Source organism: Delphinus delphis, chromosome 2 (genome assembly GCF_949987515.2).
Source record: "Delphinus delphis chromosome 2, mDelDel1.2, whole genome shotgun sequence".
NCBI lineage: Eukaryota > Metazoa > Chordata > Mammalia > Artiodactyla > Delphinidae > Delphinus > Delphinus delphis.
In genome coordinates, this window is record NC_082684.1 from 131,034,399 (window position 1) to 131,049,618 (window position 15,220).

The following is a 15,220-nucleotide window of genomic DNA, read 5'->3' on the forward strand; positions in this document are numbered from 1 at the left end:
TTCAGAACATTAGACTACTCATCCCTCAGGATGAAGAAAACATGACAATTTTTCTGATTTTAGCTGTTTAAAATTTTCTCTGTAGGTGTAATGTGTTTAATAATGTATTGGAGGTACAGGCTCAAAAGTTTTTCCCAATAGGACATTACTGGAAAATCTGGCTAAACCACATGATGATGCCGGAATATCTACATTCTGCCAGGGCTCTACACTATAGGTCAGAGGCTGTTTCACAATACTAAATAAATATATTTGGGTCACTATCTTAATGCAGCTGGCTCAAGTCATTTACGTGCATTGCACATAAATGGAAAGGTGATGGGGAAATGACATTTATTGTGCATCTACTGTATTCCAGACCCTGTACAAGGTATTTTAAACATCTCGTTTAACTCTCAAAGCACTCTGTAAGGTAAATACACTTACCTCCCATTTTAAATATGAGAAAACTATGACTAGGCTCCAAAAGGTTACAAAAACTACCCAATATCATGCAGCTAATTTAGTGGAACAGTTGTGGGGACTTCCCTGGTGGTCCAGTGGGTAAGACTCTGCTCTCCCAATGCAGGGGGCCTGGATTTGAGTCCCTGGTCAGGGAACTAGATCCCACATGCATGCTGCAACTACGAGTTCACATGCCGCAACTAAATATCACACATGTGGCCAACGAAGATCCCGCATGCCACAACTAAAACCCACTGCAGCCAAAATTAATTAAATAAATAAATATTTTAAAGCTGATATTTTAAGTGGAATAGTTGTGAATTCTCACCTAGGACAATCTGGATCTAATATTCCTTCGTTTATTCTATATAGGACAATCCAAAGGAATATTAAAGAGTTCATTTAACTACTAGTCATATGTCTAAATATCCTTTATATCCTCCACCAAAGGGTAATTCAGGGCAGGATGAAGAGAGGATGGCAGAAAGCTAAGAGGCACAAGTGAGCTTTCTGAGAGACTGAAAAATGTTCTACTTCTTGAATGTGATGGCTGGTTATATGAGGGAATACATTTATCAAAACTCAAACTATACACTTAAAAATGGGTACCTTTAGTCATACCAATAATGTTTATTTTTATTTAAAAACAGAACAATCTGTCTTCTGGTCCTGACCAAGATGGAGTAATAAACACAACTCTCTCCCACAATTACAACTAAAAACTCTGGACAAAATACAAAATACAACTAACAGAGTACTCTGAACATTAAATAACAGCAGGCAGATGGGGGAGAGCAGTGAAAAACAACAAATAAGATGATGGTGAGTATCAGTTTGTTTTTTCTCCTTTATTTCCTGGCTTTGACACAAGGGTAGGCCAAATAGGCATACTGTATAGTAGGCACAATCAGCAAAAGCTGAAACAAGTGCGTCTTCTTGGCCAGAGGACTAAGGCAAAAGGCTCCTGGAGGTGGAGAGAATACTTTTTTCCTTTTTCCCTTGTTTCTTTCTCCCAGCCCTGCCCTGAGGCCAGTCCCAGCCATGAAACTACACTACTGCAGACCACAGAAAACCACAAGAGAAAACAGACTGCTCTGAACACAGGAACCAGGAAGACGAACCCCGGTGTGAAAATAAAAAAGAGTGTGGGAGAATCCCTATTATTTTCTTTTCTTTTTTCTCTTGCCACTTCACCTCAAGGTATGACAGGCAGGAAACTAAAACTGAGAGAACTCCGTGCATCTGGCTAGAGGAATGAAGGAAAGGGCCACTGGGAGATAAGAGTGTAGAGGAAATCACTGAAAGGAGAGATGGAGAAGTAGATTCCTAATTCTGTGTATGAACCAAGTCCTGGGCTCACATGTAAGCTATACATGTGTGGAACACAGCCAAAGAATAGGAGAGGCTTCCAGAACCAGAACCAGAACTATGATATAAACCACTGCCCAAATCCTAGATCAACCTAAGTGGGAATGGGAGGGGCAAACTCAATATAGCAAAGACTTTGAAAACTGAACAGATAATGGAACCAAATCTGTACAAAAAATGAGAAAGAACTTTCAGGTAGAACCTAACTGGGTTGACTTATTTACTAAAACAAAAGATCCTCACCACTCTCTAAAGGATTTTAAGAGGACGCAGAATCTCACACAACATTCCAAACATCCAGGACAGAATCTGAAATTACCAAAGCAAGAACAACAAAAATCTGATCAATTATCAACAGAGAAGACAATTATTTGATTCTGACCCCAAGATGACCCAGATATTAGAATTATCAGACAAAGACTTTTAAAGCAGCTGTTAAAAACATGATACATTGGGTAAGGGTGAACACCTTAAAATGAATGAAAGAAATTCTTAGGAAAGAAGCTCAAATTATAAAAAAGAACCAAATGGAAAATTTTAGAACTAAAAAACCCTAAGATCACTCGATGGGCTCAACAGCAGAAAGGAGATGACAGTAGTCAGTGAACTTAAAGATATGTCAGTAACAACTGTGTGTGTGTGTGTGTGTGCGTGTGCGTGTGTGTGTGTGTGTGTGTGTGTGTGTGTGTGTGTGTATATATATATATATATATATATATAAATAAGAAGTCTCAGGGCCCTGTGGGATAATATCAAAAGCTATCAGCCTAGACTTCTATACTCAAAGTATAGTTCAGGAATGAAGACAAGGATACTCTCAGACAAAAGAAAACCAAGAGAACTCATTGCCAGCAGACCTGCTCTAAAGGAAATGCTAAAAGAAGTTCTTCAGACAGAAAGCAAATGGTACCAGAGGGTAACCTGGAATTTCAAGAAACAAGGAAGAGCAACAGAAATGGTAAATGAGTAAATATCATAGACTATTCTTCTCTTCTTATGTTTCTGAAATATATACAAAACTGTTGAAACCAAAAATTATAACATGTCATGGTAAGGTGAAGGGTTAGATGTAACACATATGACAACGACAGTATAAAGGGACTGATAGAAAGGTCATCTATATAGCTATAAGGTTTCTATGTTTCACTTGGAGTGGTAAAGTATCAACTTTAAGTAGACTGTGAAGAGTGAAATATTTATATTATAATCCTTAGAGCAACCACTGAAAAAAAAAGAGAGATGGCTAAAAACACCAATAGAGATTGATCATTTTGTGTGATACTAGCTTTTGGTTTAAAGTATATGTATGTATTAAAAGTCCAATGAAATATCCACCTATTTTCATTTAATTAAGACCTTAAAAATCAGAAACAGATGTTGACCTTTATCAAATGCTGTTACAATATCAAAGGAAATGATCACATTGTTGATCTTTTTTAAACCTATTAATGAGATAAATTATGTTAACATAATTTCTAATAATAAGCCATTCTTGCGGGGAAAAAAAAACACCAATAGATACATGAAGTGGAATATTTTCAAAATCCAATCCAAAAGAAAGCAGAAAAGGAGGACCAAAGAGAAAAATAATTTAAAAGACCAAAATTCAACCATCAATAATTACATTAAATATAAAAAGTGAAGGGAAAAAACCCACTTAAAAGACAGATAACTATACAAAATTATTACGCTGTATACCTGAAACTGATGTCATATGTCAATTATACCTTAATTTTTAAAAAAGAAATCTTTATGCTGCTAAATAAGAGACAGAGAGCTTAGTTTTTTTTTAAGGCAAAACTATATGTTGTTTATAACAACCCATTTTCCAATATAATGACACATAGAGACTAAAAGTAAAAGGATGAAGAAAGACGTATCATGCAAAACACTAATCAAACAAAAGCTGCAGTGGCTATATTTCTCAAAGTAAACTTCAAAACAAGAAAATTTACCAGTGATAAAAAAAAAAACCTCACAATGGAAAGGTCAAGTTACTAAGAAAACATGCACTTAACAACAAAGCCTCATAATAAATAAAGCAAAAACTGTTTAAAATGAAAGAAAAACAGACAAATCCTCAATTATACTTGGAGATTTCAATGCTCCTCTCTCAGTAATCCATTTAACAAGTAGACAGACTATTCGGAAAATAAACCATCTTCTATCAAATAACCTAAGGGCCAACAAGGAAGTCTTGAAGAAAATTAGAAAACAACCTGAACTGAAGAAAATGAAAATACAACACATCAAAATTTGTGAAATGTAACTAACACTGTTTAGGAGGAAATTTATTGTACTAAATGCTTACATAAGAAATGCAGAAAGATAAATGCTTTTTTAAAAAAAAAAAGCAAACTATATCTAAAGCAAGCAGAAGAAATAATACAAAGAGAAGTCAATAAAACTGAAGATAGAAAACCAAGAGAAAATAAATGAAACCAAAGCTAGTACTAAAGATCAACAGAACTCTAGCAAAGACTAACCAAGAGAAAAGAGACCCAAATGACCAGGAATTCACAACGTAGATAAAACAGACCAATTTTCTTAAAAGTCACTAACTACTAAAATTCACTGAAGAAGAAATGGATAATATGAACATTCCTATATCTATTAAACAAACTGAATGAGTATTTAAAATCTCTGCACAAAGAAAACTCAAGACCCAAATAGTTTCACTGGTAAATTCTACTAACCGTTTAATACAGCGGTCCCCAACCTTTTGGGCACTAGGGACCAGTTTTGTGGAAGACAATTTATGGATGGTTCAGGTGGTAATGCTTACCTGCCACTCACCTCCTGCTGTGAGACCTGGTTCCTAACAGGCCGCGGACCCGTATCAGACCTGGGGGTTGGGGACCCCTGGTTTAAGGAACCCAAAAATATCAATTCTACACAATCTCTTACAGAAAACAGGAGGAAACACTTCCCAATTCCTATTATAAGACCAGCATCACCCTGATATCAAAATCAGACAAAAAACATTATAAGAAACTACTACATGAGCAAAGATGTAAAACTCCCCAACAAAATATTAGGAAATCAAATCTAGCAATATATCAAAAGAAGGATAATTACACCACAACAAAGTGGGGTTTATCCCAGTATTGCAAAGCTACTTAAACATTCAAAAAAAAATCAGTAAATATAATCATATTAACAGCCTAAATAAAAACTACAAGATCATAACAGTAGGATGCAAAAAAAGCATCTGACAAAATTTGACATCTGGTACTCATAAAAACTCTCAGCAAATTAGGAACAGAAGGGAATTTCCTTAATTTGGTAATCTATTAGAAAAATTACAGCTAAATTACAGAAAATCTATTAGAAAAACTACAGCTAATAGAAAATCTATTAGAAAAATTATAGAAAAATTACAACTGTCGTGTTAAAAATGACATGATCTATGCAGAAAATTCCATGGACCTACAAAAAAGTTCCTAGAATAAATGAGTTCAGCAAGTTCCAGATTATAAGACCAATATTTTTTTTTATTTTATTGGAATATAGTTGATTTACCATGTTGTGTTAGTTTCAGGTGTACAGCAAAGTGAAGCAGTTATACATATAAATATATCCACTCTTTTTTAGATTCTTATCCCATATAGGTCATTACAGAGTACCGAGTAGAGTTCCCTGTGCTATACAGTAGGTCCTTATCAGTTATCTACAGACCAATATTTTTTTAAAAAACAGCTGTATTACAAAAATAAACAAATGGGACCTAATGAAACTTAAAAGCTTTTGCACAGCAAAGGAAACCATAAACAAGACCAAAAGACAACCCTCAGAATGGGAGAAAATATTTGCAAATGAAGCAACTGACAAAGGATTAATCTCCAAAATTTACAAGCAGCTCATGCAGCTCAATAACAAAAAAACAAACAACCCAATCCAAAAATGGGCAGAAGACCTAAACAGACATTTCTCCAAAGAAGATATACAGACTGCCAACAAACACATGAAAGAATGCTCAACATCATTAATCATTAGAGAAATGCAAATCAAAACTACAATGAGATATCATCTCACACCAGTCAGAATGGCCATCATCAAAAAATATAGAAACAATAAATGCTGGAGAGGGTGTGGACAAAAGGGAACACTCTTGCACTGCTGGTGGGAATGTGAATTGGTTCAGCCACTATGGAGAACAGTATGGAGGTTCTTTAAAAAACTACAAATAGAATTACCATATGACCCAGCAATCCCACTACTGGGCATATACCCTGAGAAAACCAAAATTCAAAAAGAGTCATGTACCAAAATGTTCATTGCAGCTCTATTTACAATAGCCCGGAGATGGAAACAACCTAAGTGCCCATCATCGGATGAATGGATAATGAAGATGTGGCACATATATACAATGGAATATTACTCAGCCTTAAAAAGAAATGAAATTGAGCTATTTGTAATGAGATGGATAGACCTAGAGTCTGTCATACAGAGTGAAGTAAGTCAGAAAGAAAAAGACAAATACCGTATGCTAACACATATATATGGAATTTAAGAAAAAAAAATGTCATGAAGAACCTAGGGGTAAGACAGGAATAAAGACGCAGACCTACTGGAGAACGGACTTGAGGATATGGGGAGGGGGAAGGGTGAGCTGTGACAAGGCGAGAGAGAGTCATGGACATATACACACTAACAAACTTAGTAAGGTAGATAGCTAGTGGGAAGCAGCCGCATGGCACAGGGATATTGGCTCGGTGCTTTGTGACAGCCTGGAGGGGTGGGATAGGGAGGGTGGGAGGGAGGGAGGGAGACGCAAGAGGGAAGACACATGGGAACATATGTATATGTATAACTGATTCACTTTGTTATAAAGCAGAAACTAACACACCATTGTAAAGCAATTATACCCCAATAAAGATGTTAAAAAAAAAAAGCTGTATTTTTTTTTTACATACTAGCAACAAATAAATGGAAATCGAAAAAAATTTTAAGTTCCATTTACAACAGCACCAAAATGTGAAGTATTTAGGTATAAATTTAACAAACTATGTGAAAGTACACATATGCTGAAAACTGCAAAACACTAGTGAAGGAAATTTTAAAAGACCTAAATAACTGGAGATACGCCATCTTCATGGGTTGGGAGACTCAATGTAGTTAAAATATTAATTCTTCCCAAACTGATCTATAAGATTCAACTCAATACCAATCAAAACCCCAGTGGGATTTTGGGGTAGATACCAACAAGATATTTCCAAAACTTATGGGTTAGCAAGAAAACTAAAATAGCCAAAATAATTTTGAAAGGAACACCACCTGACTTCAAAACATACTACAAAGGTATAGTACTGGCAAAAGAATAAATACACAGGTCAAAGGAATAGCAGAGAAGCCAGAAATAGATTCATACTAGTATGGCAAAATGATTTTTACGACAGTGCTAATACAATTCAATGGGGGGGAAATCTTTTCAGCAAACAATACTAGAAGAATTAAGACATCTATCCATCTACATCCATACAGATATATTTTAAATCAACTCTGACCTATACCTCAGACTTCATACAAAGTTCGTAATGGATCAGACGTAAATGTAAAACATATGAGTATAAAACTTCTGGGAGAAAAATCTTTGTGACCTTGAGTTAGGCAAATAGTTCTTAGATACCAGAAGTACAATCTATAAGAAAAACAGATAAACTGGAATTCATCAAAATTAAAAAGACATTTAAGAGAAGGGAAAGACATGCCACAGATGAGAGAAAACATTTGCAAATCACACATCTGACAATGAATTTGTACCTAGAATACATATTTCAAAAATCACTTGAAGCCTAACAAGAAAACAAAAACCCAATTCTAAAAATAAGCAAAGCTCTCTTCTAGTTATCGCGGCGCAAGACACCCTCTACGAGACGGTGCGGGAAGTCCTGCACGGGAACCAGCGCAAGCACCAGAAGTTTTTGGAGACGGTGGAGCTTCAGATCAGCCTGAAGAACTATGACCCTCATAAGAACAAGTGCTTCTCAGGCACCCTCAGGCTCAAGTCCACTCCCCGCCCCAAGTTTTCTGTATGTGTTCTGGGGGACCAGTGGCATCGTGATGAGGCCAAGGCTGTGGATATTCCCCACATGGACATCGAGGCCCTGAAGAAACTTAAGAATAAGAAACTGGTCAAGAAGCTGGCCAAGAAGTATGATGCCTTTTTGGCTTCAGAGTCTCTGATCAAGCACATCTCACAAATCCTGGGCCCAGGCCTGAATAAGGCTGGCAAGTTCCCTTCCTTGCTAACCCACAATGAGAACATGGTGGCCAAAGTTGATGAAGTGAAGTCCACGATCAAGTTCCAGATGAAGAAGGTGCTGTGTCTGGCAGTGGCTGTTGGCCACGTGAAAAATGACAGATGATGAGCTTGTGTACAAAATCCACTTAGCCGTCAACTTCCTGGTGTTGTTGCTCAAGAAAAACCGGCAGATCGTCCGGGCTCTGTACATTAAGAGCACCATGGGCAAGCCCCAGCGCCTGCACTAAGGCACAGCTTAATAAACCATACTCCCATATTTATTTTTATTAGTAAAAAAAAAAAATAGGGGCTTCCCTGGTGGCGCAGTGGTTGAGAGTCCGCCTGCCGATACGGGGGTGACGGGTTCGTGCCCCGGTCCAGGAGGATCCCACATGCCGTGGAGCGGCTGGGCCCGTGGGCCGTGGCCACTGAGCCTGCACGTCTGGAGCCTGTGCTCCACAGCAGGAGAGGCCACAGCGGTGAGAGGCCCGCGTGCCGCAAAAATAAATAAATTAATTAATTAATTTAATTAAATAAATAAAATAAAAACAGGCAAAAAATCCGAACAGACATTTCACCAAAGAAAATCCATACAGAGACATGAAGCACATGAAAGGACGCTCAACATCATTAGTCATTTGGGACACACAAACTGAAGCCACAATGTTATCACCACATGCCAATTAGAATGTTGGGGTGGGGGGAGAAATCTGACAATCCCAAGTGCTGCAATGTGTGTGGTGCATCTGGAACTCTCATACACTGCTGGTGGGAATGCAAAATAATACAGCCAACAAAAAAATTTCTTACAAAGATAAACATATACTTAGCACAACCCCAAAATCTCACTATAAGGAACTTACCCAAGTGAAACAAAAACTTATGGTCACCCAAAAACCTGTATGAGGATATTTATAATAGCTTTATTTGTACCTGGCAAAAACTGGGAACAATCTAAATGTTCTGCAACTAGGGAATGGATAAACAAATCGTGGTACACCCACTGGATGGAATACTGCTCAGTAATAAAGAACTACTGATATACACAACAACATGTATGAATCTCAAATGCAAATTCTAAGTGAAAGAAGCTAGACTCAAAAGGCTATATATTGCGTGATTCCATTCATATGACAAGGTAGAAAAGGCAAAACTATAGGGATGGTGTACAAATCCCCTGGTTGCCAGGGATTAATGGGGGAGGGGTTGACCAAATGGGGTAGAAGACAGGAGTTTTTTTAGAGGGTGATGATGGAACTGTTCTGTAAGTTCACTGTGGTGGCAGTTACATTCTCTAGGCATTTGTCAAAACTCATGAAATTGTACACCCAAAAGTATAAATTCAGTGTATGCAAACTGAAATATAAAGGTAAAATGTAAATTATAGAAGTAATCTAACCTGCACTGGATCCTCTATAATGGAATTCTGACTGTTAAAAGTACAATGATACCTTATAGCCCATCAATTACTGGGTATTTATCTGGAAAAACAAACAAAAAAACCCCACAAAAATGCTAATTCAAAAAGATACATGCACCTCAATATTAACTGCAGCATTATCTGCAATTGCCAAGATATGGAAGCAACCTAAGTGTCCATCAACAGATGAACGGATAAAGAAGACGTGGTAATATATATGCAATGGCAATTTTGCCATTAGCACCACATGGATGTACTTGGAGGGCATTATGCTAAGTGAAATAAGTCAAAGACAAATACTGTGTGATATCACTTATATGTGGAACCTAAAAAAATACAACAAACTAGTGAATATAACAAAACAGCAGCAGACTCACAGATACAGAGAACAAAATAGTGGTTACCGGTGGGGTCGGGGCAACATAGGGCCAGGAGGTACAAACTACTGGGACAGGCTACAAGGATGTATTGTACAACATAGGGAATATAGCCAATCTTTTGTAATAACTGTAAATGGGGTGTAACCTTTAAAAACTGTATAAAAGGGCTTCCCTGGTAGCACAGTGGTTAAGAATCCACCTGCCAATGCAGGGGACACGGGTTTGAGCCCTGGTCCGGGAAGATCCCACATGCCACGGAGCAACTAAGCCCATGCACTGCAACTACTGAGCCTGCGCTCTAGAGCCCGTGAGCCACAACTACTGAAGTCCGCATGCCTAGAGCCCGTGCTCTGCAACAAGAGAAGCCAATGCAATGAGAAGCCTGGGCACAACAACAAAGAGTAGCCCCCACTCACCGCAACTAGAGAAACACCCGCGCACAGCAACAAAGACTCAACGCAGCCAAAAATAAATAAATAAAATAAATTTTAAAAATAAATAAATAAACATTGTATTTTTAAAAAGTGCGGCATCAAAAGGGCAATCCTAAACAGAAGAACACAGATGTGAAATTAGTGCCAGGCACTTTATATATATTATTATTTCATTTAATCCTCACATTAATACTTTATGTAAGGTAAGCTTATATACATTTTACAGATGAGGGTAGAGAGGTTAAGTGACCTGGCCCAAGATAAAACAAGTTTTAACAGGATCTGAATATTAGATGACATTTGTAAAAATTTATACTTATGGCACCCTTAAAGATTCTTATTTAATTGCTTTAGGTTGGGGACTGGTCAAAGGAGAGAAACCCACCCATGTATGCTACTAAAATTCATAATTAAAATTCACTAATCCATTATTCTAGTGGAAAGTCAACTCAAGCTCTTGGATGAAATAAACAACTCTTCATCGTATTCTTACTGGTCTTCCTCTTTTTTTTTAAGGATATAAACAAACCAAACAAAATCAGTTAATGAGAGAAATCACTATAATTAGAAAATTAATACTACTGGCAGTGATACATTTAACTTTCAGGACAATAAGGCAATCTAAAATGTCACATCATCTCTAGTTATAAACTCTGAAACAATGGTTTCCCCATTCTGGCTACATATTAGAATCTCCTGTGGAACTTTAAAATACCAATACACGGGGCTTCCCTGGTGGCTCAGTGGTTGAGTCTGCCTGCCAATGCAGTGGACACGGGTTCAAGCCCTGGTCTGGGAAGATCCCACATGCCACGGAGCAACTAGGCCCGTGAGCCACAACTACTGAGCCTGCGCGTCTGGAGCCTGTGCTCCGCAACAAGAGAGGCTGCAATAGTGAGAGGCCCGCACACCACGATGAAGAGTGGCCCCCGCTTGCCAAAACTAGAAAAAGCCCTCGCACAGAAACGAAGACTCAACACAGCAAAAAATAAAATATATATATATATTGGGCTTCCCTGGTGGGGCAGTGGTTGAGAGTCCGCCTGCCGATGCAGGGGACACGGGTTCGTGCCCCGATCCTGGAAGATCCCACATGCCGCGGAGTGGCTGGGCCCGTGAGCCATGGCCGCTGAGCCTGCGCGTCCGGAGCCTGTGCTCCGCCGCGGGAGGGGCCACAGCAGTGAGAGGTCCGCGTACCGCAAAAACAAACAAACAAACAACAACAACAAATATATATATATATATTAATTTAAAAAGAAAAAAATACCAATACATGGATTTCACCTCCAGCAATTCTGATTCAATTGTCTGGAATGGGGCATGGATACATGTATTTTTCACCCGAACTTTTAACCTCAAGTTCCCCAGATGATAGTAATATGCAGCCAGAATTAGGAACTAATGCTCTAAACAGTTTCCCACTATGGGGGCTCTAAAAAAGTAAAGTGTATATGTAGAACTCTCATATGAATATAGTAGTGTAATATTTTAGTAATTTGAAGAAAATTACATTTTAGGGTTATAGCAGCAGCGTTTCCTTTGAAAATATCTCCAAAGTTCCATTTTTGCATTTTTAAAAAGTGGCTCTGAATATGCCAACTGTCCCAGCTGAAACTTTATGCACTGTCATCCTCTATCGTTTGATCAAATGATTCTCAACTTTGGTAGCACATTAGAATCACCTGAGCTTTTAAAAAACTGATGTGTGGGGCCTTCCCTGGTGGCGCAGCAGTTGAGAATCTGCCTGCCAATGCAGGGGACACAGGTTCGAGCCCTGGTCTGGGAGGATCCCACATGCTGTGGAGCAACTAGGCCTGTGAGCCACAACTACTGAGCCTGCGCATCTGGAGCCTGTGCTCCGCAACGAGAGAGGCCACAACAGTGAGAGGCCCACGCACCACGATGAAGAGTGGCCCCCACTTGCCACAGCTAGAGAAAGCCCTCGCACAGAAACGAAGACCCAACACAGCAAAAATTAATTAATTAATTAATAAACTCCTACCCCCCAACAACAACAACAAAAAAAAAACTGATGTGTGGGCCTCCCTGGTGGCGCAGTGGTTGCGAGTCCGCCTGCCGATGCTAACGGACACGGGTTCCTGACCCGGTCCGGGAAGATCCCACATGCCACGGAGCGGCTAGGTCCGTGAGCCTGTGCTCCGCAACGGGAGATGCCACGACAGTGAGAGGCCCACGTACCGCAAAAAAAAAAAAAAAAAAATGATGTGCAGGTCACATCCCAGGCCAAATACATCAGAAGTGAGATGGGGGAGGAGAGGTGGAGGAGGGAATGGGTACGAAAGGGAAGAACCTGGGCATTACCATATGCATTCCAATATGCAACCGAGGTGGAGAACCACAGTTCTAGACGTATGTATGTACGCAGACAGACCCAAATTCAAAAGAGTATGACAGTCTCTCCTGGTAGATCAACCAAGCTGCTGAATGACATTCCTAGGATTAGTACTGTGGGGAGGCAACTATTTTTTGAAAAATCTCAGCAGACAAGCTTCTTATTTTAAGGGAAAGCTAAATATTAGATGAATGGATTTTATAATATTAAAGAGTAGCCTAAGATGAACCAGCAAAAAAAAAAAAACATTTTTAACCCAATTAACATACACAGACTTCCAAAGCCTAGATTTTATTTATATCAGAATTTGATCTGAAATAGAATTAAATAGATTCCATCTCAAAACTCAGTTTGACAATTTTCCTACACAAGAATGGGCTCATTCCAATGCAGGGGATGCAGGTTTGATCTCTGGTCGAGGAACTAAGATCCCACATACTGCAGGGCAACTAAGCCTGCATGCCACAACTACTGAGCCCATGCGCCTCAACTAGAAAGCCCGCGTGCCGCAACTAGAGAGAGAACCCTCACGCCACAACTAAAGAGGAGCCCACGCGCCGCAACTAAGACCCGACGTGGCCAAAAAAATAATAATAATAAATTTTTTAATAAATTAAAAAAACATAAAATAAAATTTTTTTTAAAAAGTTTTAAAAAGAATGGGCTCATGCTTCTACATTATGTTTCTATCTAGCTTAATCTGAGCTTCTTAAGAGAGCTGCTGGTGATCCAAATTTTATAGACTATTAATGTACCTTTTTAAAGCAATATTAGAAACCCAAAAGCCATAAAGTACAAAAACTTCTGTATAGAATTATTTGCAACACCTACAATAAAAGGTAAATAAGCAAACATACACGTCCACAAAAGACAAATAATCCAACAAAAATGGGCAGTTTATGAGTTCAGCCAAAGAATACAATTGGCTGAAAAACAAGAAAATATCCAACCTCCATAATACAACGACTGTTTTTAATGTACCACAATGGCTAAGACCTTAAAAACGGATAATATCCGGAAACAAAGGTGTGGGGAACTAGCCCACAACATGTTAGTGAGATGGCAACTCTCTTAAAACCTTTGTGAGAATAGTTTAGCAGAACTGATCAAAACTTAAAATGCACTTGACCTAGGACCTAGAAATTCCACTTTTAGGAACACAGCCAAAAGAAATCTACAAGTGTAAAAGGGTAAGAATAAGAAATTTCACATGCACATTATTTGGAAAAGCAAAGACAACCTACATTTTCCCAAGAGGAAATTGCCTATAAATTATGCTGTAACCATACTTAAAATATTATGCAGCAATTTAAAAAGCAAAAAGAAAATAGATCTGTGTGCACTGGAATGGAAGTGAAAAGAGCAAGTTACTGAACGATGTACAATATTCCATTTTTGTGTTTAAAAAAAGAAAAGTAAATTTGTATGACATATTGAATGTGCACTTTAAAAGGTTTAGAAAGCTGTCCTTGAGAATTATATCCCCAGGGACTGGTTTGGGAATAGGGTAAAACTTTTTTTCTATTTTATAATCATATGAATAGACATTTAAAATGTTACTTTTACAATAATTAACAGTAGTATAGGCCTTGCTACTTCAAAATGTGTATCTCAATCTCAATCACCCTAATTTCAAAGGGTTAGTTAGGAATGCAGAATCCTAGATCCCAATCCACATCTACTGAATGTTCATTTCAACCAGCCCCTCAAAAGTTCCTGAGGTGACATGTACACACATTAAAGTCTGAGAAGCACTGGTACGGACTATAGGAAACAACATCTGAGCTGGTCACACTAACTGTAAAAAGTTTCATTTCCAAACTCTCAGATTTAATTAAATCTTGATTTCCTTTTAAGAAATGATCATGTATAATTCAGGTATAATTCGCCTTCCCTTTAAAGGTATATAAGAATGCTGAGAGCTTTATACTAAGAATCACTAAAAGGCTGCAATATAATTAACAGTCAATGACATACAATAAATCCTTTAGGTATCCAAAGTTCATACAGTACTACATACAAAATGGAAGAGTAGTATCTTGTCACCAAAAGATGCTCTTGACTTTGATCAATCAGGATTAGGTGCCAGGAATAGAAACCACTAGATATTCTGAGCAAAGGGGGAGTTAGTAAGAGAGCAATTGGGTGCTTAATAGTTTTAACGACTGGAGGAATGGGGCTGTAAGGCTACGTCTGTCTATAAGAATGACACCAGAACACTACACAACTGAATCACAAGGGACTCTCTCCATTAAGCCACCAATGGAACCACTAAATTCAAGAACAGCAGATAACTGTGATCCAAAGGAATCAGAAAGTCACGACTGCCACTGCCACAACTGCCACTATATAACCATGAAGAAAGGTGATGTACACAAGAGTCTAGCTTCTGCCTTTGCTACAAATGCCTCTTGATAACACAGAAAGTGAAGAATGAACAATGCAATGATGCATTTCCGCTACTGCAGGAAAATCTCACACTTTCACAACCCAGGAAAAGGGTGGGGGGGAATGGGGACAGAAAAGGGAAGAAAGAGCTTCCCTGGTGGTGCAGTGGTTGAGAGTCCGCCTGCTGAT

The 15,220-nt window shown here is 38.4% G+C and overlaps 1 protein-coding gene and 1 pseudogene across 1 annotated transcript in view; one reads left to right on the top strand and one right to left on the bottom strand.

The window, feature by feature from the left end:
• Positions 1 to 15,220, bottom strand: part of ARIH1 (ariadne RBR E3 ubiquitin protein ligase 1) — a 120,918-nt gene that overhangs the window by 77,671 nt on the left and 28,027 nt on the right. The window lies entirely within an intron of this gene.
• On the top strand, positions 7,605 to 11,334 carry LOC132421189 (large ribosomal subunit protein uL1-like; annotated as a pseudogene).